This window comes from Coloeus monedula (assembly GCF_965178545.1).
Source record: "Coloeus monedula genome assembly, chromosome: 2".
In the NCBI taxonomy this organism is placed as follows: Eukaryota; Metazoa; Chordata; class Aves; order Passeriformes; family Corvidae; genus Coloeus; species Coloeus monedula.
Window position 1 is genome coordinate 39,356,906 of NC_138782.1, and position 14,917 is coordinate 39,371,822.

Sequence of the window (14,917 nt, forward strand, 5' to 3'; positions counted from 1 at the left end):
TCAGTTACATAAATTTATCAAATTATTAACTGCCAGTGGAAGACAATGTGCTCAGAAATTTGAAGTCTGATCTCCACTGTATCACTGAATCAGAATGTAGTGTCAGGTAAATCTAGACCACCCAATTACTCCATGCATTAAATGGAAGCCACTTCTATGCCAGAGAGGATAAATTAGTAAATAATTGATAATCAGTAGAAAATTAGTTGATAATCAAGTGTGCTTTGAATCAAAAAATGTAAAGTATTAATATCAACATTTAACTCTCCAGTAGGATACGACTCAGCCTTCAATGCCTAACAGTTCATGTAACTATATTTTATTTTAATATTTTAATATAATTTTCATTTTGATTTTATTAGACAAAATTAAAAGAGCCCTTCAGCAGACATAGTTTGGTCTAACAATAAAAATGTGAGTGACTTTGGTACCAAACTTCAGAAATTAAAAAAAATACTCCCATTACAGTTTTAACATAAAGGCACTATAAAAACCTCCTACACAGTATTAAAAATCCTAGCTTACTTTGCCTATTTCCATGCTAAGCAAGGTGTATATGACATTCTAGGAATGACATATATTCTAGGAGCTGAAAATTTCAGATATGTTGTTTTGCTTTTTAATCTTTCTTTTCAGTCCACTAGTCCTTCTTCATTTAAATTTCCTCACTATGCTTTTAAGTATATACCAAAATGCAGAACCTATACTTAAAATTACAAACTTTTTTTGCAAACTAGACACCAATTTTGTGACAGTTTCTCAAGCACTTTTTAGCCAGACTGCTCTATCGTTCACTTAGGATGTCTTTATATAGAGCTGGCAGGGTAGGAAAGCAGGAATATTTTAAATGCCACAATGCTACAATGGCAGTATAGCTGCCAAAAAAGTCTTTCAGTCTATATCTATGAAAATTACTACATTTCATTAAAAAATGGTTCCTGTAATTCTGTGCTGCAAAAAGAATGAACACATGGTACCATTAAGCAAGTTACAAAGATAAGTTATTTAAAAAGACACACAGAAAAAAGTACATTTATTCATTTTTCAATACCATGATTTGTGGGCTCACCTCAAGGTTTGATTCAGATTTTGCAAAATGTTGGGATTGGTAAGTCTATATGAAGAAATATAGCACCAACTTATGCTTAAACATCTTTTAGCATAAAAGCTCCATAGTAGCTATTGCTAATCCATGTTTGTGCAAACAGACACTGTGGTAATGAGAACACTCAAGCTGATTAACTGAATGCACATATGGAATGATTCTTACTTACAACTATTTTTGATGTGAGTAAAACTGCACAGGAACTGATGATACGTCAGAGAGACCTGCTGGATGTCCAGGGACATAGTGGACTTTTAATAAGAATGAAATAAAATATCATGTGCTCTTTTTAGAGCAAGGTATGACATAGACTAGGTAGAAGGTCACACAGAGTGTATCTGACATCAAGGAATAAAAACGGCCTCAACATTTTTATTACTTAGATTCTTATGATTTGGGGAGAAACTATCTTATTACTTTTGGATGCCTGAGTTCTGCAATTACATTAAATAAATTGCACAATAAACCAGCTCCTGATAAAATTTTAATTGGTATGATCTGTTTTTCTGACTGCTTTTACAGATCTCAATGTAGCTTAGTTGGGAAGGGAGCTGGTTATAAAAGCAGTTATTATTTTAAATAAAACATTTTAGTCAAAAAAATGGACTAAATTCCTTAGGATGTATGATCTTGGCAAAAGATGATTCTTCTTTTTTAATGTTTATCTTTGTTCCTCTATGATAGTGTTTCTGGAAAAGAATGGGTAGGAAACCGGTTTTTTGACTGAAAATTCAGAATGAAAAGAGTTAATGAAGCAAAACCATGTGATAAGCATAAATGCAACCATGATTAAAAGGTAAATATATATATTTACCTTGCTCACATATATGGAAATGATACCAGCAGCCCTATCTATGTGCATATCTATCCCCTACATCCATAAGCAAAGGATGTTGCACAATCCAAAACACAGAGGCTTTTTTGCTTTTTTTTTTCCTAGTTCTACTTTACCAAGCACCAGACGAGCACATCCTCAGCCATAAGAAAGCCATAGGGCAGCATGTGCATTTTGCATAGAAGGCTGCATTCCATTCATGCACTGAAATTAAAGCTAAATAGAAACCGGAGTTCCTCCAGGCAAGAACCATAACTTCTAATTACCAAAGGTAAAAGATAAACTGAAAAAAACAAACATTCTTTCAGATACTGCTAAAATTATGATGTGAGTCTTAGAAATATTTATCTTTCCATCCATGAGTGAACATTCTTCTGGTAACTCAGAGTTTTTCTTGGATTCTTTTTGCTGTTTCACAATCATCTAAGGCTTTATTTGTAGTCTTAGTGGTGCTTATATAATTACATAAATCTAAAAAAAATTAGAATGTCTGATTATTCTAAATTCCAGTTAAAATGAGTCAATTGAAAAAGGAACTATACCTCAGTGTTTCAGCTACACTTCAGAGAGTCATATATTCATGTGCTCAGCAGACCACAGAATGAATGATCTTGTCACAGGAGATCATCGGGAGTTCTTTGAGATCTCAAATATAATTAAATGTCTAATGTGGATTCACAATCAGCCACAAAAGGCAGCAGTGTCCAAATCTCTGGTAGACCTGAAAAAACCTGAGTTGGGTCAAGTGAAAAATAAGACTATCTCCAGTGAGAGCTTGTCTTTGAGAAAGCACTCAAGAAAGCCAAGTCTAATTAACTGGAAGTACAGTATTAAAGTTGATTAAATGTGCAGTTGAGGATAGGACCAGGTGAACTCTGCCACAGATGCTTTATCCCTGTGTGGCACCACCATACATACTGGGGTTTCCTAGACCTGCTGCCTCCCCACAAAGCCCAGTAATTAAAGCTAATTCCTCCTATAAGTGTCAAACTGATTGCACAGGTCCAAGGCGGCTGTATAATGCATGCGGGGTATACCCCATGCTTGCCAAACTACCAGGCACTGTGTGAGTGAGGTACAGATCCATATTATGTGTCCACACACGGTACAGAAGTCTTTGACCTCTGTACACAAGCCAGGTCCAAAACTGTCAGCTCACATGTCAGTTCAGAGCATACGCAAAACACCATCTGACCTTTCACCATGGATCTGTCTCTAGGAAGGCTGAAAATCCCAGACAAATATAGAAAGTGATAAAAATTTGCCCAGGCAAGATTTCCAGGCAGAAAGAAAGAGGGCACATGCTGGGAAACAGAAAGCAAACAACAAAAAAGGGAGCCTGTATCCTGGGGTTATGTTATGAAGCCCCTTTATTCCTTAGCTCAATGCCCAAGGACGCTGTGCCTTTAAAATAGACCCGGGGGTTGGGGCCATGGGACTCGAGGTGCGGGGTGGTTCAAGGGCTCAGCCCAATGGGAACGCTGTGCTGCTCTTGGGGTTTCTTTTGTGTTCCGGCTAGCGGCAGAAAGGGTCTGTTGTTTGTTTGTTTCTTGTTCATTTTCCCTTGCCTTGCCTCACTGCCTCCCTTCCCTCCTCGCCAGTCCAGGGAGCCTGTGGAGGTGGCCCTAGCTGGTCTGAGCCCAGGTGTCTGTTCCCTCTCCGGGAATTTGTTGTATTTTGAGGGGTTTTTTTCTGTTCTACCCTGTTTTGTTTGGTGTTAATAAACAGTTTGGTTTTTTCCACTTTCACTTGCTGTGACCCACTTGTGTTATTGGTGGAGGAAAAGGGGAGGCCCTTTTCCCTTCGGAGGAGACACTCACTCCAGAGTGTTTCCTCCTGAAGTTTTGTCTCCAAAACCGAGACGGCCTGCTAGGGATGGCAGTTTTGCTGTACCATTCACAGCTGTTCATGCATGCTATTGCTGCTGGAAATTACTTTCATAACATTTTCAAAAGTCCTCCTGCAGAAGCACATCTTCCTACTGGCTGTGTATCACCAATGAGTGTTTTAAGGTCACATAAGGAATCATGACAACAAATAATGTAATCAAAAGGCTGTATTGTATATTAATGGATAGAGTTGGACTCAATTCAGATTCATTGCATATTTTTACATGATTACAGTCATCTTCTTCTGTTGATCAGGTCAGAAAGGTCTTAAAGGCATGAAACTGTATTCAAGCCATACAACTGTAGTTTCTCTTGTTTGGGATTTAAGGAAATGTTAGGAGGAACAGCATAAAACATGCTGAGAAATTCTCCCAGTAGTTGTTCATAACAAAAATCAAACTCTTACTAGATATGTGATAAAAAGTACAAATCATAGTAAAAATGCATGGTGTTTAAAAGTAGACATAATTTTCAATATTTTTGGAGAAATGGTGGTACCTGTGGAATAAACTGAATTTTGTAGGCAGAATCCTTTACAGAGCCCAGCACATCTGACTCCACTTTTTCAGATTACAAACTGAGTTACAATAGCTCACATCTTTTGCACATGCTTTCTGCTGTGCTCCACAACAAACTCTTGTAGGTGAGAAGTCCCTGAGCTTTTGGCTGGTTTCCAGTCCCAGGATGTTCACTTTCTCTTTCAGTGTAGGCTAGAGGCAAATATGGGGGGGAAAAAAAAGTGTAGGAAAACATTCAAGGCATCTCTTGGTACTGGGTTCCACTCAGTAGTGCATTATTGTGTTTGGGCTGCTAAAAAAAGAAACCAAGGCACAAAGTCAAAGCAGATCAGAAATCACTGTATTTCCACACTGTGATACGCACTACATGTTGCCATGAGTAGTTTAGCCACCATGCCCTTCTCCCTTGGAGAAAACATTCTCCATCTAGTAAGAATTTGCTGAATGTTGAATGCCTCCCTACTAATTTTGAATATCTGGGCCAAGAAATGTGCACCTGCAGATCCCAATACACAGCTGGAGCAACATTCCAGCAGGCTCCTGCAACGACTCATCAGCTCCGATCCTGTTCACCCCTCCAATTAATGAAAAAAATAATAGCTTCAAAGTCCAATTTATACCTTTTATCCAGAACCACTTGGCCATTGCTAAAATAATTAATTACTTCCTCTGATATATGTGGAGATTCAGCACGTTTGACAGAGAACACTTTAAAAGTATATTAATCTTCACTTAAAAGTTGATCTTCATGTCAGTGCCTTAGCTTAGTCTGTTACGTTAAGGACTTGCTTTTAAAGTACAATGTTATCTACTTCGTGCAGACTCTTTTATTTCCTTTTTTACTCATTAGTCTGTGCAATTATCCAAATATAAGGTAGACTAATAAAAGGAAGGAAAAAAAAATATATATATGTGAGAAAACAGGAATTAAGTGATCACCATCGGTCTGAGATTTTTGGTCTGCACCTTCTTCAAACTAAACTGATGTAGGACAGACATGAACACTGTTATTTATAAATATCTACAATCCAAATATGATCGCTGATGTTTTTACATTTCAGCTCCCCTGATGCCTGCAGAGTTTCCTTCTAATTTGCACTATGCTTAATGAAAGCAGTATCAGCCCTTTAAAAGATCATAATTATATCAGAATTTGGCCTGTCCCCATGCTCCTTCTCTCCTTAACCTAATAGTAACAAAGAGGAGTTCTGGGTAGAGGCCTAAAGCAGGACATTTTTAATTTGAAGAATGATGAAATGGTAAATTATTTCAGCCTTTCCCTTCCATCAATTAAACAATACAAAATGCTGCATTATTTGATTATGCCATTTTCTTTATGAGACCTGTGTTATGGAAATGAATACTAATCATCACATTTGGTTGCTGACAAAAAGCATGCTAGTGAATGAGACAGATACTGTTGGAGTCTTGTTCCAGGAAATCATAGGAAATTCTCTTTTCACTCTCTGAAACTTGGAAAAACAAACAGTGAAAACATAAGACATAGATGACCTGAGAGGGAGAACAAACAGACCTGATAAAAGTTACACAATTATGGTGTAACTGCAGAGACATTTAAGAGAAAACACATAAATCTCTGCAGTCAGCCACAGATTTAATCCAGTCCCTGGTTCCCCTCTGAGGTGCCCACAGCAGAGCCCTAGTGGTGGCTGATGCCAAATTTACCCCCATCTCCACAGCAGATCCCTCACTTCACTCCTGGCAGACCCTCACCACATGGCCAGAGGGATGCCAGCACATGAGGGGGACTCCTGTTCTGCTCCAAACACCCCAGGGCTGCACACCATCAGTGCAAGGGGTCCTTCTGCAGCAATCAAGCAATGTCCTGTTCCTACCCACCCACTGTCCCCAGTCTACCCTTAATTACAGACACCAACTGCAGAGAGAGAGAAAGGCTGGTACTAGAGGGTCATTTCTGCTGGAAGGTCAAGAAGTATCACATGGATGCTGAAAAGAGCTTAGATGCGAGATGCAAACAAGGGCGAGGTGTGGCTCATGTTTTGAACCTACAGAGGGGTGACTCTCACTGTCAAACCAAACAGTCATCGTAGAACCAGCCTGAGGCCTGTCTGAAGTGGTGGATCCAGAAGCACTTCCGATCCCCTGGGTCAGGGCAGCCCAGTCACTCAGTCCCAGCTGAGTACGGGAGATAAACTCAGACACATGCTGTCTCTTCCCTGCCCTGCTTTCTGCAGGAAGCAACAAGGAAACTGAGCAGAGAGCTGCCATGTGCTCAGGGCAAGATGACAGCACTGTGAGGAGACCAGGATCCTCACTGGATACCAAAGCAGCCATCTGCCCTCAGCCGGGACACAGCCTAGATGTGCCCCATCCATTTACCATGGATACTTGTGTTCCACAGGGAATGGGAAAGATTCTTGAAAAACAATGGGATGAGATTGGTTTGTAGCAGCTTAGAGCCCAGGATGACCTAATGGTGCTGCAATTTCACGTACTCACATTCCTCAATTCAAACACACCATGACCTAATCAATGATCCATTTGTCTCCCCATTGGATAGCAAATAATAGGGGTTTAGATGCCAAATAGGAATGCAGCACAACAGGGGAAGTTTAAAGCTTCTATTTATTTGGGACTTCCCATATTGATATCAGCAGTGATAGGAGGGCCAACTGAGCAGGAAGGATATTATGGGCTGTTGCCTGCTTTTTGCAACCAATTCCTTTCCAATCTGTGCAGGATGTAGCCTTGTCATCCTGTTTGAAAACATTCTTCTCATGTTGGAGTTTTCAATGCTAAGAGAAAAGGTGGCCAAAGGGTTTCTTATGGCCACAGGGATCAAGAGACACATATATTTGTGAGGATGAGCGTCACAGAATAACTCTTTATGTCATCCTGCTGGCTCACTGCACCTGTGCAGGCATTGTGTTTTTTAGGAAGTGTTTCAGTTTACAACATCCTGTACTGTGCTGCCGAAGCCACAGCTATTTACAGCACATGGAAATACTACAACATGAGAAGTGCTGGAATGTAGAAGTTCAGTGTTTCTTGATCTTTCTCTAGTGTTGATTGTCATGTCTGCACCCACAGAAATTATTCTTTAGCTGTAAGGTGATTCACTTTGGATCAGTATTTATCTCTCTGGTCAATAATTTCCTTTTAGGTAATTCCTGTTGAGGAGAGTAAATCTCTTACACCTTGCAGAAAAGGAATTCCCACAACAGCAAGGCATACATAATGTCATTGGCACTATGTTTTGGTAAGACATTTTGATGCTCCAGCAGGACTTTCTATTTAGGGCCCATTTTGCCAAATCTCAGCAGCGAAGTACCAGCACATTACACAGGAGCTAATAATGAACTGTAAAGCCACCTGCTTTCATGCTGCATCATTTTAGCAGCTTGGTTTTAACGGCATTTTCCTTTCTACATTTTTATTTCTAGTTCACTTTGGAGAGACTGTGTATTTCAAAACTGATTTCCCTAACTGTTAGTACTGTTAATTTGTCAATATCATAGGAGTTTATTTATTGTAAATAATAGTGTAATTTAAAATGAATTATAAATAGCTTGCTAGCCAATGTGCTCCAAACTTGTAAATCTTACTAGATATATTGCCAGGCAGAGGGCTACCTGAAATAATCAATTTTCCTTTGAACTCAAGAGGGATGTCAGATTGCCTCTTCCAGGCAAAATCCCTGGGACTGTTCCACAGGAGGGAGTGTTAGACATGGTGATTGACTTTACAGACAAAAACTTTAATTTTGAAGTTTGCATTTTAAATATCCAACAGTTTTTCAGATAACTTTAAGTATGACCCCTTATTTCTTGTTGGTCAGTGTGTGTGGAGGGATGGGCTCTGTGAGGCCTGTGAGTACCCCCAAACACGGTAGAAGCCTTGTAGGGGGTAGACCCATACTCTGATAGGCTGCACATCACAAAATAGGTCCTCAACAGAATTACATTAGAAGGATTTGTCAGCGTGCTTGTCCTGTTTCACAGCTCGGAAGCGCAGCTCCATGCAGAGAGGGTATTGTTAATCAGCATGCAATTTCTGCAGGATGTCGTGAATCACAGGTTGCGGGACGTCCTCCTGAAAGGCTCTGTAAATTCTGACTCATTTTTAAAATAAACACAAGACAATAGCAAGCAAGACCAAACAAAGGTAAATATGAAAACACTGAGATGCAGAAATAGGATCCCACCCTCTGTCTCCTACCAGCTGATAGCTTCCTCCCTTCTCTCAGCCACTGGAAGTGCTGAGAGCACTGCACCCCTTCAGGAAGGATGGTCTCTGCATCTCCATGTGCACATACGATCAAATCAGAGCCTGAGTAAATCTTTGTTCAGGACTTCAGGAACTGGATGTCTGTGAGTAAATGCTGAGTAAGACTACTTCCTTTCTTGATGGAATTCAGTAAGGAATTTATTGTAATCTGCTCTGGCATTTTTCTTCAATGATGCATTTTTTAAGTTGGACATGTCATGAGAGAGTCATCACATGACATTTTTCCATGGTGCCAAGGTCTTGTTTTGCAAAAGCTGTGCCTGTACTGCATAAAATATACAACTGAGACTTGCACATCAGTTAAGAGTCCAGTTAAAAATGGAATAGATTGAGTAGAAAAGTCATCTCTTCAAGGACAGAAATACAAGATAGCTACACCTGGCTTGAAATCCAACGCACTAATACCCTAGCTTTAAGTTGATGTGGCTCAACCATTAAACTGAAGATTAATGAATCTACCTCAAATATTTGTAAGGAACTCAAAGCTGATGGGAAATAAAGATACTTCCACTTCTTAAAAATCAGATCAAACTGGAGGAAAATTAAGATACTGAAAGCAATTCCATTTTTTTCTTATTTATAGCCTTGAACAGACACACAGAAGTCAAATATAATGATTCATGCAACGGATTTTATAAGTATTCAGACAGACTGAACAAACAAATGGTTGCAGAGCAGTGTGGTTTTCTGTTCTCTATGCAGTGCTAGCTCAGATCTGGAAAGGTTCATTACATTCCATGCTGGCTGCATTTTCAGGAGGGCTTGTAACAAACTTCTGCACTTTTAAAAAATTCATCAGACAGTGTCAATTCAGACCTATAATCTGGTTTGGGTTAACACATACCTCTGTGTAGCAATCTGAAAATTTAGACCAAATAAGAGGAGCTGGTTTTGGAGGTTTCAGAACATTGGCCACTGCAAGTAATGAAATCTTGTAACAGAAACACTCTGTGTGTTTCTAGCAAACTGGCAGATGTTACTAACTGACTCCATTTTTTCCACTCCAGAAGTTTTGACAGACATAAGTTTAATATACCTATTGTAAATGGCATATTAAAAAAAAAAAGAGGTCCACATTTAACATACCAGATTCCAAATAAAAACCTCTAAGTGTTGTGGTGACTTAAGAAAAACAAACTACGTCATCCAGCAGAAAGACTGTTGATTAAGGTTTGGTACACATCTTCTTCACTAATTTATGTATTCCAGTCATATCAGTTTTCTTGAGAGGCTACCCAAACCCAGTAATTTAGCTAAAACAGAATGGGATTTAAAATATTTGCTAAGTGCAAAACAGAAGCACCTGATTCTGGACTAAGCTAGTGCAGACAAAATTCCTACTGAATTAAGTGGGTGTTTTCTTATTACACTAACAGTGCAACATTTGCATGTAGTTAATGGCCAGTTTGTAGGCTGTTTACACATTTAAAAAGATTAATCCGTTTGCTTCCCAAATGATCTTCCAGGATGACAACATATTTATGTATGTGTGGGATGGCAAGGAAAGGAGAGAAGAAGTTAATAATGGTTCTGTTCTTCAGATGAAAGCACTTTTGTCTGTGGACCAAAACCTACAACTATTTATCACTAGTGAATGAATTTTTCCAGCTCTGTCGTATTATTGTCTGATTCAATTTGATCAGTGTTTTAATCACATACGGTATGTTGTTTGTTTACCAAGATGTCGGGTCATCTAATTTTATAACAGAAGCATTGTTAAGAACATTACCATAATTGATGTGAAGATTATGAACATTAAAATATACATACCAGTTATATTTGTTATTAGGTCTCCAGACATTTTTCTGAAAATGCACTAGGTATCTTATGAAATTGAGGTATCTTTGAAAAATATTTCAGATTTTGCCACGCTAACCATTTGGAAGCTTTTTTGTATTTTGTTTCTAATAATACTTTCCAGTCTAAAATAAATATTAAATCTTTGCCATATGTAAGAAAAGGTGTGTCCTGGATTAGCTACCTTCATCTTTCTCAAATTGCAGACTCCTAAAAATTTCCCTGTGCAGATCCATACCTACTGACAATAAGCACTCTTCTCTCAATTACCATTCTTAAGACTGGCAGAATTTGGCACCAGGGGTCCACAGATAGCAGGTTCAAAACAAGCGCTTCAAAAGTAAGCAACTTACTTCTCTTAACCACTTTGGGGACACTGGGGAACAGAAAAAAAGGTCTTTACAATCTTGGGTGTCTTGGTGGTTTCAAGTTTGGTTTGTGACTTGTGTAAGTTGTGAATTAGAGAGTATTTGTGGGACTGTGGAATAGGTAATTTTATTTTGTATTTTAAATGCAGATTTTGATATAGCTGATCCCAGTTGTGAGAAGAAATAAGTAGAGACAGACTTGGTTCCAGTGTACAAGGCAGAGGACAGGAGCTGCGCACCTATGGTAACATCAGGAGATGCAGAAGTGCACACTGTAGTAAATACACAGTAAAGGCTATCTTAAGAAGTGCATTTCTTTAAATGACACCTGCATATAATTTCACACCAGCATCATGTCATTGATATTAACAGTTATTCTCAATTTACAGCAAAATCAACGGAGAATCAATGTCATAGTCCTTAAACAATGTGCAAAAGCCAACACAAGAAAACATGAATCATTCCTTTGTTTCTGGTAGGAACAGGAGCTCAAAAATATATTCATGGCAAAGAAAATGGGTAATTGTTGATTTTTAGACAGTTCTAAGCACATGAACAGCAGAGCTCTGCTCAAGTGTATCTACTCTGGTACTTATTCAGTTATGGGCAGACCACGATGTCTGAGGTTGTATTTACTGGTTTTAACTGCTTGCTCAATTGCACCATTCTGCGGTGTGCTGTGGGAAAACTGGTCTAGCCTTTGTGAGTACCTGTACAGATGAGACTTTGTCCCATAAACACAGTAAACTACTTTCAGCTTGGCATGCTGTACTTTTCTCTCTGCAACCTCTGTTCCAATCAGTGGTAAGGCAGGAATCCAACTTGGAGCACTGATCTCTTCCAGCTGTTGGCATTAATGCAACCTTCGTTTTGGAACCAAGAGGTAAATGTTTGAAGGCATTTTCTCAGTGCCTTGTTAGCCAGCAGCATGCCTGGCTAACAACGTGCAGACACAGGGGCAGCTGATACAGATTTTCATAGCTGTGAAATCCCATACTGCTGATCAGTGATGCTTTGGTAAGGCAGCAAGCAGAAAGCAGTGAAACAAACCTGTGCTGCAGATTAGAAAGGGCGTCAGAAGAATCAGATTTACAAGAAGAGGAAGGTCCCATGTAGCTGTTGGAAGAGCTTGCCTCTTTTCTTATCTAGTTAAGATGAAACTCCCTGCCTCCCTCTGCAAACTCTTCCTTCCAGCACTGTAAGCCAGCGTAGAGCTCCACTTCTAATCTGCATGAAAACTAAGACTATGGCCCAATTTGGGTTGTCCTGCTGGATTTGCAAAGTGTTTACAAAAGAGTTTCATGGAAGTGAAACTTGGGGAGCAATTGTTTAGCTTAGTGGGAAGGGAATGAGGAATATGGGATATGCACATGATATCTGGATTTGAGACTGAAATCTACACTGTTACCTTTGCTTTATCCTCTGTGAACTCTCATTTTCAGTAAGCGAAGGTCATGTAAAATGACTCTTTCCCAGCCCACATCCACACCCAGCCGACTTCAGCATTTCCTAATTAGGTTATATTCAATCTTTATAATGTGCTTGTAATAGATGTGGTACTGTAGCGTAATCTCAACTGATATTATTCACTTCCCAGGAATGTACAGCTGAAGCTGCTCTGCAGGCTCTGACTGAAAACAATGGGTGTGCAGCTGACAAATAGAAGTAGCTATTTTACATGCCCTGGTCTATTTGGATGCCATTGTTTAAGCGATGTCTGCTGAACAGGTATTCACATTAGAAAAACAAGCACCATTACAATTTTCTGATGTGGCAGCTATTTTTGAAACTCATTAAAGCTTGCTAGTGCTTTTCCCATGCAATGAAAAACTGGAATTGCCTGTTGTAATATTGGCTGGCAGTTATGAATGGTTTCAGCTCACATTTTATAATGAAGAAGTGAGCTCATGCTATATAATTGTGGGCTATCCCCAAGAATATTTTTATTCAGCGTTATTGTCAGACTAAATTAAAACCGCCAAAGAGGCCAATTTCTCAAGATGCCAGGTGTTCTCAACTCCCACAGTAGTTAATGGAAGAGTACTCAGCAGTTTCAGAATTAGTCCCTAAATGCTGATAGTGATGCTCAAATTTTCATATTAAGCAAGATAATTTGCAGAGCTGCTGTTCTTTTACTCTTCTTTTTCTTTGTATTTATTGCTAAAAGTAATATTTATTCTATGTCATATCCATTTATTACATTTATGTGAGCTACTGCCATATCCTTTCAAATGATTTGTGGTTTACTTTTCCCCTTCTAAGCTTAAAAAAACCCTAATGTCATTTCACTGAAAATTAATTAGTGATGTATTTGAAGACACTGTTGATCATAGACAGTGGCACGTGTCTGGCACTAGATACTTGTTTGCATACCCTCTTGCCAAACAGCGGAATTTATGTCCTCATTTCCCTGAGGTGTTCTGCAAGTAAACGTGCTCTGAGCTTAGGGGACCAAGAGAAAGCAGATGAAAAAAGAAAGGAAAAGCCCTTTGAGGCAATATGTGAACTACCACCTTCTTTCACTGGCTGAATGACTACTTCACCCCATGCACTCCTCCAGGCATTGCTGGGCAGCCTGGGAAGACTGGGGGTGGGGGGCAGAAGATTAGTACCTGCATGCACTTGTGCTTCCACTTGGCCATTCACAAAGCACTAGGAAAATGCAGACTAGGAAAGACAAATCTGGTTCAGTGTTGCAATATCAAAAACAGTTTAAAGTCAAACATCCATCACTCACGTGTACAAGGTCAGGCAAAACCCTTGCTCAAACTGTAGGTCAATTAGTCCTTCTTTTGCCCCCTGGGTCCAAAGTGTTATCACCACAGAGAAAAATGAGTTAAAGCCAAGTAAGGTCCTCTGGAACTCAGAGGTCATGGAACAAGAGTTGAAAAAATGGGTTCCAAATATTGTAAGTCTTTCAACACTGTTTTCTAGGTATTCTGTTAAATATCCCACTGGGAGGCTTCTTTTCGTCAAACCAAACCACATTTCTTTGGACTCTCTTCTTTGAGTGATTTCAAATACATAAAGAATTTAGATGAAAAACAGATCTGTATTTTTTCATTGTTTAAAACATGGTAGTAAATGCTCACTTCTCAGAAGAGTGATAGTGATTTTATTTATAGAAATTCCCAAAGTGACAGTAACAGAAATAATCTGTGGCAAACAAGTTGCAGGAGACTTTTTCCCTCAGTCAGAGCATATCCTTGCTTTCCAATGCTGTGTAATTATCTCCATGAAAAGAAGCTTTATTATGTAGCCCTGATCATTGTTTTCACTTGGTAAGAGCAAACAGTGAGCATAAACTAAAAAGTTGGGGAAGATAACAGCCTCCTAATAGGATTGGTATAAAGAAGATGGTTACACTGTTCTCTGGGGTCACTGAGAGAAGAAATTAGACTAATCTGCAGCCAAGAAAGCTGTAAGTGGTGTATCTGTTGGGAAAACAGAAAAAATACAGATAATGAAAAAATGAGACTATGGGGCTACCTCAGGAGGCTGTGCATTTTCCACCAGTGGATGATTTCAGGAACAGAGGATAAATGAAGATGTGTAGGAACATCCAGGGTATGTGGTTGACCAATTTGCCCACAGTGGCTCAGGGATCTGAGAGAGACTGTGAAAGGAGAGATTTATACACTATGTAGCAGCCTGTTTTAGGGAACTCTAAATGGACTGCATCTCCCCTGGAAAAGAGCATGGCAATAAGTGCTCGGATCCTCCAACAGAGCACAATGTGGAGTAGCTGACACCAAAGTCCCTTCAGTTCTGACCCTACAGCTCTATAGCAGTCGATAGTATAGTCACTCTCTGAAGTAACTTACCAGAAATGTAGTGTGTTTGGATATGTGTGCATTGGTAATCCACATGAGTTACTAAAACAGAGCCAAATATTTAGACCATTTCTAGATAGTATTGCTAAATGCTATTTAGCAATAGTGTTTCAGAATGCAATCTTCAGGAACACTGGAAAATGGAGTTTTTGCAAAAAGTTTTAGTCACATTTTCTTGTTTCTGGAGGTAATATGAAGATTTTATATTAAATAATTTAACTTACTAGCTTCCAGAGCTTATGTTAATCATGTGTACTTTAGGGATCATAAAGCCTTTTAAACAGAAAATTTCAAAGCATAACA